At 41.2% G+C, this 12,695-nt stretch overlaps 1 long non-coding RNA gene across 1 annotated transcript; it reads right to left on the minus strand.

Moving 5' to 3' along the window:
• Positions 1 to 5,052: 5,052 nt before the first annotated feature.
• On the minus strand, positions 5,053 to 8,965 carry LOC133913204 (uncharacterized). Its single transcript, XR_009908999.1, has 2 exons — positions 8,247 to 8,965; positions 5,053 to 7,491 (listed from the first exon to the last, which is right to left on the minus strand). It is a non-coding gene; the product is annotated as an uncharacterized LOC133913204 (long non-coding RNA).
• Between the last annotated feature and the right edge of the window lie 3,730 nt (positions 8,966 to 12,695).

The raw sequence follows: 12,695 nt of genomic DNA on the forward strand, positions 1-12,695 counted from the left end.
GTACATAGGAACAATATACATACCTTATTGTTTTATTTTCTTGTTTCTATTAACCATGTCAGGTGATGATGACTTACATCAACACTCACCCCGGACGGAGGACATCATATCACATTTTGAGCGTCAAATGAAGATAACCACATAAGGCCTTACGGAGGATGTCCATTTAACCAACGAACAGATGTCCTTGCAGGAAGAAAGACTTAACGCAATCAAGCCTACTCAAAACACAACTAATGCAACCTTTCAAGCTACATTGTCTCATTTACCTGTGCCTGCAAGAGGATCTCAGGTTGTTATACCTTCTATACCAGCTGAACAACTTCTTTAGCGAGCCCATTGAGTTCCCCATACTACCCTGGTGCTCAGAACTACCACCATGATGGGTGCCACCGTCCAACAAAGCATTAACCCCAATGATTTGGATGCGCTAAGAGATGAGCAAGAAGGAGATAACTCTGTTGAATATGTTGAAGATTCAGAGGAGGAAGACGACATCAACTTGGACAATGATTGGGATTGTCGAAGGCTACGCTTAAATCGCCATGGTATGGGACGAGAACGACCACATTGAGAGGTACGTAACAATGATGATTATGCTAAGGCAAAATTTACAATGCCTTCATTTGATGGCAAGTACGACCCTGATCGATGCTTACTTAAATTGGGAGCTTCTAGTTGATAAATTTTTTGCTTATCATGAATACCTTGAGAAAAGAAGAGTTAGGGTTGCCACTAGTGAATTTACAGGCTTTGCATCTGTTTGGTGGCATGAACATTGTCGTGCACACCCTAATGCTATTCATACCACTTGGGAAGGCTTGAAACAACAAATGAGTCATAGGTTTGTGCCTTCTTATAATGCTTGTTATTTGCTGAATAAGTTGCAACTATTAAATCAATGAACACATTCTGTAGTAGAGTATTATTAAGAGTTACAAACTGGTTTGATTCGTTGTGGTCTTAATGAATATGAAGATGCAATGGTGGCTCATTTTATGGGTGGTTTAAACCGTGAAATTTAGGACATATTATATTTTAAAGATTATAACAATATGACCCGTTGGTTCCATTTTGCTTGTAAAGCTGAACGTCAAGTGCAGAGACACCAAAACAGGAATCATACTAATATTTCTGTACGTCGGAGTATGCCATGGAGCTTTCGTGGCTCCACTGTTCCGTCCAATCGTACCATGACATCAAATGCTGTAGACTGCAAACCATCTTCCCCTACATCCACTTCAGAGAAAAGGGCATCTGCACCGATGAAAAGTCCTCCGTAGCAATAACTAAGAGTTGTTCATCTTCTATTGCTTCTACTGAGAAGACGAAGGAAACACAATATCGTCGTTGCCTAGGTTTTGGTCACATGATGAAGGAATGTCCAAGTAAATGAGTGATGATTATTCGTGAGAATGACAAGTACGATTCAACAAGCAATTTTGATGAGGAAACTTATGCTATGCTTGCTGCGAATGAAGAAGAGGGTCGTGATACAAATCATGATGCAGAACACATCCATGCTGATGATGCTGACCAGTATTTGAGCATTATAGCACAATGAGTGCTTAGTGCTCAACCAACCCGTGTGGAGCAAAATCGGCAGCACAATCTGTTCCAAATCAAAGGTGTCATCAATGAACATTTGATTCACATCATTATCGATGGAGGAAATTATAAGAACTTGACGAGCATCGATTTAGTAGAGAAGTTAGCATTGTCTACACGATAACACCCACATCCATACTACATTCAATGGTTCAATATCAGCGGTAAGATTAAGGTAACACAAACGGTGAGAGTACACTTCACTTTGGGTTCATATCATGATTTTGTTAACTGCGATGTTGTGCCTATGCAAGCTTGTACTATGTTATTAAGTAGGCCATGACAGTATGATACATGTTGTGTGCATAATGGTAAAACTAATCAATACTCTCTAATGCATCAAGGAAACAAAATTGTGTTACATCTTATGGCTCCCGGACAGAGTGTTAAAGATGATCTTACTAGAGCTAGTAGAGAGAAGAATCAGGAGTCATATAAAAGTGAAAATCAGATTGTAGCAAAATAATTTGAGCAACATAAGAAGAAAGATAACCTGCTACAGCTAGGAAAGAAGAGGTTAAACTAAAAGGTTTGAGTTCCCTTGCTAGCAAATCTGATATGCATGAATTTGATGCTAGTAATTCTGTTTGCTATACTTTTGTGTGCAAAGAAGCTTTGTTTTTATTTGAGGATACGATTCCTTCTTTGCCTCTTGCTATTACTAACATTTTACAGGAGTATAGTGATTTTTCCAAAAGACGTACCAACAGGATTACCTCCGCTACGTGGGATTAAGCACCAATTTAATCTAATCCCTAGTGCCTCGCTGCCCAAACATGCATTGTACTGAACAAATCTAGAGGAGACCAAGGAGATTCAGCGACAAGTACAAGAGCTTCTTGATAAATGTCATGTGCATGAATCACTTAGTCCATGTGCTATTACTGTTATTCTAGTTCCTAAAAAAGATAGTTCATGGCGTATGTGTGTAGATTGTAGAGCTATCAACAATATTACTATCCGTTATCGTCATTCTATTCCTAGGTTAGTTGATATGCTTGATGAATTGAGTGGCTCTGTTGTGTTCTCTAAGGTTGATTTGCGTAGTGGCTATCACCAAATTTTCATGAAATTAGGATATGAATGGAAAACAACGTTCAAAACTAATTTGGTTTATATGGGTGGCTGGTTATGCCATTTGGTCTGACCAACACCGCTAGTACCTTTATGAGGTTGATGAATGAGGTTTTGAGTAATTTCAATGGCAAATTTGTGGTAGTACACTTTGATGATATTCTGATATATAGCACATCTATAGACAAACATGTTGAACATCTACATGTTGTTTTTAATGCTCTACGAAATGCGTGTTTGTTTGGTAACCTGGAGAAGTGCATATTGAAAGACATGTTGACACACGCTCCTTTGCTGCAGCTTCCATATTTTAATAAAATGTTTGAGCTTGAATGTGTTGCTAGTGGTATAGGACTTGGTGGTGTTTTATTGCAAGAAGGAAAACCAGTAGCCTATTTGAATGAGAAATTAAGTGGGCCTAGTTTGAACTATTCGACTTTAGTTTGAGCTTTGGAAACATGGCAACATTATCTTTGACCTAAAAAATTTGTGATACATTTTGATCATGAGTCTTTGGAGCATATTAGAAGTCAAAGCAAACTGAATCATAGGCATGCTAAGTGGGTTGAGAATTCATTGTCTTTTTCCCTATGTCATCAAACACAAAAAGGGTAAAAAAATGTTATTGCTGATGCATTGTCACATCGATATAGCATACTTTCACAACTTAACTTCAATATTTTTGGACTTGAAACGATTAAAGATCAATACGCTCATGATGTTTATTTCAATGATATCTTGCTAAATTACAAAGAGGGAAAGACCTAGAACAAGTTCTTCATCAATGAATGCTTTGCATTTTGCGCTAACAAGCTATGCATCTCAGATAGCTCCATTTGTGTTTTGTTGTTATAGGAAGCACATGGTGGTGTGCTAATGGGACACTTCGGTATTAAGAAGACGGAGGACATACTTGCTGAACACTTCTTCTGGCCAAAGATGAGGCGGGACGTTGAACGATTCGTTGCTTGCTGCACTACATGTCAAAAAGCAACGACTTAATCCACATGGTTTATATATGTCTTTCCCTATTCCTACTACTCCTTGGGAAGATATATTGATGGACTTTGTTTTAGGACTGCCTAGAACCAAGAAGGGGATGGATAATATCTTTGTGGTCGTGGATTGATTTTCTAAGATGGCACATTTTATTCCATGTCATAACAGCGATGATGCTACAAATGTTGTTGATTTATTCTTTCATGAAATTGTTCGCTTACATGGTGTGTCTAATACTATAGTTTTAGATCGTGAAGTTAAATTCCTTAGTCACTTTTGGAGAACCTTATGGACAAAATTGGGGACAAAGATGTTATTTTCTACTACTTGTTATCCCTAAACTGATGGACAAATTGAAGTTGTTAATAGAATATTATCTACAACGCTTAGGACTATGTTGAAAAAGAATTTGAAAATATGGGAAAAATATTTACCTCATATTGAGTTTGCTTATAATCATTCGCCGCATTCTACTAAAAAGAGGTGCCCTTTTCAGATTGTTTATGGTTTTGTACCTCATGCTCCAATTGATTTATTACCTATTTCATCTTTGGAGAAGGTAAATTATGATGCTAAGCAACTTGCTGAATTGATCTTAAAAATGCATGAGACAACTAAGGAGAATATAGAGTGCATGAATGCTAGGTATAAACTTGCGGCAATCAAGGAAGAAAGCATGTTACTTTTGAACCTGGTGATCTTGTTCGGTTGCATTTGAGAAAAGATAGATTCCCTTATTTGAGAAAGTCTAAATTGATGCCTCAAGATGATGGCCCTTTTAAAGGTATTGAGAAGATTAATGATAATGCATATAAGCTTGAGTTGCAAACAGATTTTGGTGTTAGTCCAACATGTAATGTTACAAATTTAAAGCTATATTTGGGAGAAGAAGATGAGTTATCATCGAGGATGACTTCAATTCAAGAAGGGGAGGATGAGGAGGACATCATTATTGTGGATACGCGCACTACAAGTAATCGTCTAGAATCAGTTGTTGTTGTGCCATTGCAAGGTCTTATGGCACGAGCTCGTGCACGTCAATTAAATCATGAGGTGAGCTCATTCCTATAATATTAAATATCAGAATGTTATTCCACTCATAACTAGAGGTTATATTACATCAAAATGGATGTTGGGTGTGAGAACTGTCCTAATCGTATTGAAATTAATCAAATCAGCGATTCATCCAATAACATGAGAGATAGCACATGCCCATCTCTTGACATGCCATGTGCTAACCCACATCTCAAAGCCACAATCGCAACACAAATGATTAAATCGAATACAATCCCGGTAGTCATAGTATGTGTTTTATGCCCAAGATCGGAGCACTTACCTATACAACAAGCCTTATCATATCAAGATATAATAAAGAGCAAGTAAATTAAATATATTACAAGACTTTAAAGTTATAACAAGTTCCACAACTTAAAGTACTACATGCTGAAATTAGAGGATGAGGCCCAAATAATAAGTTTAGGCTCTCAGCATACAACAATTTAAGTGCTAGACTAAGTAAAATACATCAATTTCATAACCTATCACATGATCATTACCACGCAGCAGAAATATCAACTAAAATTAGCAAAAAGAGGTGGCGCCATTTGCCCTAAGGCACCACTGAGCCATCAAGAGTAGCACATCACTACTCTTGCCCATCACCAACATCAGTGGGCATGAAGTAGCTATAGACTAACTCATCCTCACCTGCAAAAACTCAACGATAGTATCATGAGTACGAAGGTACTTGCAAGAACTCATATGGTTACATATAATAACCCAACTCCAAGGATTATATAATTGGAATGAGTAGTAAGGAGTAAGCCACAAGGTGTAGTTGAATTTAAGTGAAAAGAATTTAAAAGACACATGGTGTAGGCATCTAACAGAAACTATCCTCATGAGACAACATGTACATAAACGTAGCCAACAAGTGAACAAGTTTATCTCAACATAGACATACACAAGCTACTCCCAACATACCACTTACAACCATATACACCCAAACATCAAACACTCTACAATTAATGCAGATGGACATAAGCATGCTTAAGACTGGGAGCGCGATAATTCAAATTGATCTTACACTTTACAGGGGGTACAACTTTACTCACATGACATGAGTCCATCCTATTGGCCCCCATGACAACCTTTCTCTCATCCATCCCTGGCCGGTTGGACAATCCTCATGATGCTAAGGACCACCTAGCTCCTTCTCAAGGCACCACTACTACAGAAATGGTCATCACTGCCAGTTCAAAATTGACATAATTGCTAGTTTTTGAACCGGCAGTGAATAAACGGTAGTGATAATCCATAATTATCACTGCTGATTGACAGTAATTATACATATCACTACTGGTTCTTGATCTTATTCTGATTCATTTGTATACTTACCACTGCTGGTTCCAGCTTCGAATCGACAGTGATACTCAATCTAGGATAAAAAATAAAAAATTAAACATTCATGCATTAATTTAAACAAGATTAGCATTACTAATGATCATATTAATAGAGTTTATACTAATAACAGCAAAAGCTACCGTCACGCAGAAGATAGTGCAAAAACCCTAACGCCCGTGTCGACTAACCCTAGCTAACTAGTTGTGGTCATGATGAAACTCAATGCACGAAAGGAAGTATGTGGCCTCATCGTCCTGTCATCGCCATCGTGTCATCATCATCCTCGTTGTCATTGTCGTTATCATTGTCATTGTTATCATCCTCGTCATCGCTGTTATCCTCGTGCCCGTCCTCCTCCTCCGAGCTCATCTGGACCTTCTTGGCTCTCGGTGGCTAATTGATGAACACATCCTACACCTCATCGTCCGACGAGGGGGATCCCGACGAAATGCCAAAATCGGAGGTTTGGGGGCACCTCATCCGACGGGGCCTCCTCCTCCCTGGACAAGGATGCGGGTGTGGGAGGCGTCCTCGGAGAAGGTGGTGGAGGCGGCAGCGGATCGTCCATGGATTGCACGGGAGGTGGAGGCGACTGACAGTGAGAGAGAGAGAGAGAGAGAGAGAGAGAGAGAGAAAGAGAGAGAGAGAGAGAGAGCACGTGAAAGAGAGTAAGGGAGAGTGATAGAGCGAGCGAGAGTGAGCAAACATTTAAAGTCACTGGGAAGATGATCGAGCCGTTGAGCACGTGAAGCTTGGTAGGCGCGCACATGAAGTCATACGGGTTTTTAGTATCATTGCTGGTTCGTAAACACAACTAGCAGCGATAGCCATTATCACTGCCGGTTATAAAAAGTATGTCTTTTGAAGAGCTAACATCACTACCGGTTCTTGCTGGCTCAACTTTTTATGTGCACTGAAGCTTACGAACCCGCATTGATAACATATCACTCCTAGTTATTTTTGAACTGGCAGTGAAGAAGGGGCACGAATGACCCTTTCTGTAGTAGTGCACACACTAGGGCAATGCAAATTAAACCCTAAACCTCACGAACGATAGATGAACCATCACTCAACATCTACCAATGACCTATGCCTCGCTAATCATAACGTGTTCATTTTAAGTTAGAAATTACATTATATCACCCGGGTTACAATGGATCAAGTGATGAACAATGTCAAGGTAGGGTAATGCAACAAATAGGGTCTACCCACAAAATCCAAGAATAACTCGCTAAACATGCATGACATACATAAATCGATAATTTATCAAAAATAAATAACACATAGATCCAAAATAGGGGTGAAGAATGAAGAGATGTTTTCCATGATTCTCAATTTCACAATCCACAGCAACAACCTTCGGATCACCCGTGATCACGCCCGCATTGCTCTCCGGCTTTTCATTCTCTAATGAAAGAGCGCGTGCAATGCGATGAGCATGAGGGATATGCAATGCAATGTGATCCGAATGCCACGAAAATGCACTAAAGTAAAGAACATAAGCTCATGGTATAAACAAATAAACGAGGTGATGTCCTATTTATCAATTTAATTAAAAGAAGGTACACTAAAACAACTTATATTTTGGAATGACCTAACATGGAAAACATTATTTTTTTCTATGTAGGGTCATACCAAAAAGGATTTACAGAAGTGTTCTCAACCCTAAATTATTTTTAGTATTTTCTGTACAAATTTTAGAAGTTAACAATGTGATACTAAACATATGTCAGAACAATAGGCCAAACTACTCAAACTTGCTGGCCACTATTTTCCTAGAAAGTTCTCTATTTAACAAGATTAATGGAACTGGATTAACCAATTTTGGATATACCATGAATTATCAGTGATTTACACAAGATTTAATTTATTAAATCAATACAGAATTTAGACAACAATTTTCATGAGCATTATCATTTTTTTGCTGTAGACTATGAACATACAGAGCTAACAAAAGTGGTTTCACATTTTTTTGGAGAAATATTCAATTTATAATGCAGTTTACAAGGTTGCAGCTGATTTAAATATTGTACACTAATTCATGCTTCCATTTTTCTGATTTCTGCCGATTAAACAAACATGGAGAACACTTTACACCGGCACAAATCTAGCTACTGATACCACGGGTGGGGCTGACATGGGTTGACCTAGGTCAGAGATACCTTGGCCATGTCCGGCCTGCCGGCGCGCGTGAGCCACGGCGGTGCACCTTGCTGCCGGCGAACAGCGGCTGGTCTCGGCAAAAAGAGGACACCACCAGGACCAACGTGCGATGGCAAGACTTTCTGAGCAGATCTCGGCCGGTGGGCCTGGCCGGAAGGTGGCCGGCGGTGAGCGCAGAGGTACGGCGGCTCTCGGGTTGTGCAGAACGACGTGCTGGCGTCGGGCTGCGAGGAAATCGATGCACTCAAAGACAAGGGGATAACCCCTTGATGCTGACTGTGGACTCACTTGGGGCGGAGGAGTTGCAGAGGGGTGGCTCGATGAAGTGATGATGAGAAAGACACGCCGGAGCCGAAGAAGACGACGTCGGCAAGCTCAACCCGATGAGGAACAGTGGGGAAACGATGGGATCAGCGCAGAATAGCTCCCTGTGACCTTCCTTCGAGCTGCTCGTGACTTGGCCCCGTGGATTCGTGCCTGTGGCCGGCGAATTTGGGGCGGCAGCGGGGCGGTGTAGCTCGGTGTGATGCTCTCCATCTCTGTGTGTAGTGTGCGGCAGAGGGAAAATGGATGGGATCATGGGAGCGAGAGGGGAGAAGGGAGCGGAGGGGAAGGGATAAGGTGGAGGGGCGACTGAATGGGGTTGGGCACCACCCACAGCCGGCTATCGACGACGGCCATGCAGCGGTCGAGCTCTGTCCAGGCGATGGGAGAGAGAAGCGGCCAACTGGCCAGTGGAACCCGCGACAGAAGAATAGAAACACCAATTTTCCCTCCCCTCTCTCTGCTCAAACAGGGTGCTAGGTACCTCAAAAACTATAAAACTTTTTCTCTAGCTCCTATAATTTATAATATATTTATTTTAAAAGGATTGATTTGAATACGTCACGTAGATTTTGAATTAAAATTCTCCAACAAGAATACTTTTGATACTTCTAGTAATTTTTAGGGCCTCAAATAAATTTTTAAAATCTGGTAAAATTCACTAATATTCCTCTCATATGATAGGCTAATTTCTAAAATTATTTGTATACCTTTGTAATACGGTGAAAAAGTGTCACACATGATTTTAACGGACAAAACCAAGTACAGCTTATGTGTGATCAGAAAGTTTAGCACATATAAGGATATCATAAGTGAAGTAATAAAAGCAATACTTTAACTTACAATTGTTTAACTCTTGTACAAAGATTTCATCTAAACAACTTTACTAACCAAACTATAGCTTATAAACGACAGCAACGGAACGAAAGCATCGGCGACCACAGCAACTCCAAAGGCACCGACTAGGGAACACACTCCTAGTACTCTAGGTCATCGCCTTGAAAGTCTTTCACTGAGCAATATGTATTGGGGGAGATAGCAAGGGTGAGGACATGGAGTACTGACCAAATAGGGAAAAGAAAATAATGATATGCAGGCTTATAAAAAGTAGGCTGACATAAGGTATATTTGCATATATGCGAGTAAAGAAATTAGTAATGTGATTGAAAAGCTTTAAGTAGTTATTAAGTGATTATGCCCATATGACCCAAACTATTATTATTCGAGAACAACACCTTGCAAAACATAACCAACTAACCAACACCAAACCATACCCATAACCAGCTAATCGTGTGAGAATCCAAGCCTCCGATAACCGCAGGCACGACTGTTATAACAGTTTTACACTCTACAGAGGTTGTCCAACTTTTAGCCACGAGTCGTGATATCCATGTTGCCTTGTTTGCAAGATACTTAACACACTCCAGTGGTGTGCCGTCAAGAGATCACTACGAAGCATGGTCCATCAATTAGATCCTGGTACCCCAACAAATGCGAGTCAGATGTCTAACTGATATGCACACAAAAAAACATACTAAGAACATAGCACAAAATAAAATAACAACAAGACAAAATATAACTATAAAGCTAGACCTCTAAAAAATGAATCTAACAGCGCAAGAATTGCTTAAAACGGAGCTACGAAGAAAAAGTTATGATGGTTTTACTAAACGAGGACTTCTCTACAAAATTACCAATTATCAGGATTATCTAGAATTATTTTTACATTGGAAAACCTTATTTACCACGTTGGCTGCTGGCTAGGCTAACACGTAAGCAAAGAGGGTGAGGTGGCAGCTGATGTGGCGGCTGATGTGGCACAAAAGGCTGACTGGGATTATGTGTGCCACGCGGCGACTTTCTACTGGCTGGCGAAGGGGTATGCAAGGTTCTAATCGTGACCCCATGTGATAGATCTAACGGCTCAGGGTGAAGGGGGCGACTGGAGAGAGGGAGCACAGTGGCACCGAGGGAAAGGTGGCGGTGGACTTGCCAAAAACCTGCTGGAATCAAGTTCTGGCTTGCCAGTAGCACAGACAAAGATGCTCACGGGGAGTCAGTTTTGGGGCTTACCGAGGGTGGAGCGGCACCAGAACGGGCTCGACGATGGCGTAGACGGTGGAGGAGCTCGGGGGCATGATGGGAGGTGGCTCTCACGACTGTGGAGGCAAGGCGAGGGTGACTCGAGCTTCAGCTGGCAGCGGCGAGGCTTGGAGACAGCTCGGCGGAGGCAAGGCTGCACGGGAACAGCTTAGCGGTGGGGCTAGACGATGGGCGACGACAATGGTGGCAAGAGCTCAAACTCGGTGAGAAGAGCTCAAGATCTCAGCGGGTTGGAGATTGAACGAGGAGGGGTGGGGGTATATATGGGTAGGCTCGGGGCTCTCAGGGCGGTCCGGGACTCTAGAGGCGGTGGCGGTCTCGAGTCCCACTCGGATTCAACGGCAAAGGCGACGTTCTAGTTGAAGAAGACAGGCGCGAGTGCGGGGTGAAAACAGGTTTGAGCTAGGGCACATCCAGGCATGGGGAGGTAGCGGCTCGGGGTGGCGCGAGGCGCGGCCAAGGCGGGAAGTGAAGGGAGGAGTGCGAGGGAGAGGGGAGGAGGTCGGGCTGGCTCGGGCTGAGCAGGCCGAGGGGAGAGGTGAGCGGGCTTGGGAAAGAGATGGAAATGGCTGGGCTGGGTTAGAGGAAAGGGTTTCGGCTGGCTTTAAGATTTCTATTTCCTTTCCTATTTCTATTCCAAGCTATTTCTATTTCTATTCTAAAGCAAACACCAAACAAACAAAGCCAAACAAAAACCCTAAATGCCTAACTCCAGCATGAATGCTTTCAAACAAAATATATCCTAAGTCAAAATTGAATTTGGTTTTAGAAATTAGGTTTTATCTACGAAAATTTTTAAGAATTTGAGAAATTAAAATTAGGGTATTACAAAAAGTGAGTTCCTATGTAAAGCTCCATTTAATTGCATTTCTATCAATTCATGTGATCTTCTCTTTTTAATTCAACTTGAATTCAAATCAATTCAAGCTTGCACACATTAAAAAACATGAATGCTTATGAAATACATGCAAACATGAATATGCATGAATTTAGGGCGTGATAAGCCTCCCCATTAAAAGAATCTCGTCCCAAGATTCAGAGGAGCTAAGGGGAGAGTAAAAAGGGATATTCATGAATCTTATAAATAGATCAATAATGGTAACAAAGAGATGATATCTAGGTGGTCTGAATGTTTCTCTCCATCATGTAATCGAGAGTTAGAACTCAGCAACATAGATAGGGAAAAACTCCTAGGCTTCTTAATGCCATATTCACCTAGACATGTGAACAACCTCAACATAGGACCTATCAAAGAAAGGGTGGGGTTGATTGAGTGTTAACATTGTTATCATCCTCTTTCTTTTCAGCTCACTAACATGATAGGGATGATTATCCCTTCTTATGTTTAAGAATTGGTACAAGGTGGTTGGGTAAATCCTTCGATGATTCGATGGTGATTGCGTGCATATCTAAAAACCTAGAAATGTTTGATTTGTATCAAGAACACAATTAGGGTGTATGTGGGTGATAGAAATACTACTCTTGTAGGTGATGCACATCACAAGTGCAGAGAAAAGGCTAGTGCACAAATATCACCAACATTACTCACATGGAGGAGAAAAATTACGGAAACTCGGTACAAAGTCGATCTTCTTGTTCCCACGTAGCCTCATGTTTAGAGTGGTTACTCCATTGGACCTTGAGGAACTTGATCGAACAACATCGTGTCTTGCGTTTGACTTCTTCAAGAATGCGAATCGGATGCTTGCAATAAGTGAGGTCGTGTTGAAGGTATTGGTCATCCAATGGCACAACCTCAGTTGGAACGCAGAGACAATTTTTCAATTGAGAAACATGGAAGACATTGTGCATGGTGGAGAGTGTTGGAGGTAGGTCCAATTTATAGGACACATCTCCTCGCTGGGCAATGATTTGGAAAGAGCCAACATAACGAGGCGCCAACTTTCTTTTAACTTAGAACCGTTGTGTCACTTTTAGAGGAGCGACCTTGAGATAGACGAAATCTCCAATGGCGAACAAGAGCTCTCACCGATGATGATCGTCATAGCTCTTTTGGCGAG

This window comes from Phragmites australis, chromosome 1 (assembly GCF_958298935.1).
Source record: "Phragmites australis chromosome 1, lpPhrAust1.1, whole genome shotgun sequence".
NCBI lineage: Eukaryota > Viridiplantae > Streptophyta > Magnoliopsida > Poales > Poaceae > Phragmites > Phragmites australis.